Source organism: Theobroma umbraticum, unplaced genomic scaffold (assembly GCF_002168275.2).
Source record: "Theobroma umbraticum cultivar Fairchild unplaced genomic scaffold, ASM216827v3 scaffold_146.0, whole genome shotgun sequence".
NCBI lineage: Eukaryota > Viridiplantae > Streptophyta > Magnoliopsida > Malvales > Malvaceae > Theobroma > Theobroma umbraticum.
The window spans coordinates 1,349,608-1,349,963 of NW_018397265.1; positions in this window are offsets into that span (position 1 = coordinate 1,349,608).

The window sequence follows — 356 nt, forward strand, 5'->3', positions numbered from 1 at the left end:
AAGCATGTGATAGATTTAATTTTATGCGATATATTAAATGCTATGCATGCTAATTAAATGAGACCCTAATAAAACGAAAAGGATAAAATTCCTCCATAAATATTGAGTCACATGCCACGTATGATTAAGTAGCCTTCCACCGTATAGCAAGATAACCTGGTTGCTCTTTTAATCGGAGGCTTGTTGAGCACACTCAAGGCCACACTTTTGCACAAATATGTTTGAGCTATTGGTGGGTCTTACTTAACTAGTCTCATAAAATCCGAATGCTTAGAAACTTGATTATTATGGAAACTAGAGGCAAAAGCTAGGTGAAACATATATGATATGTTTTAGGCAATGTGTTGTCAGCTAGC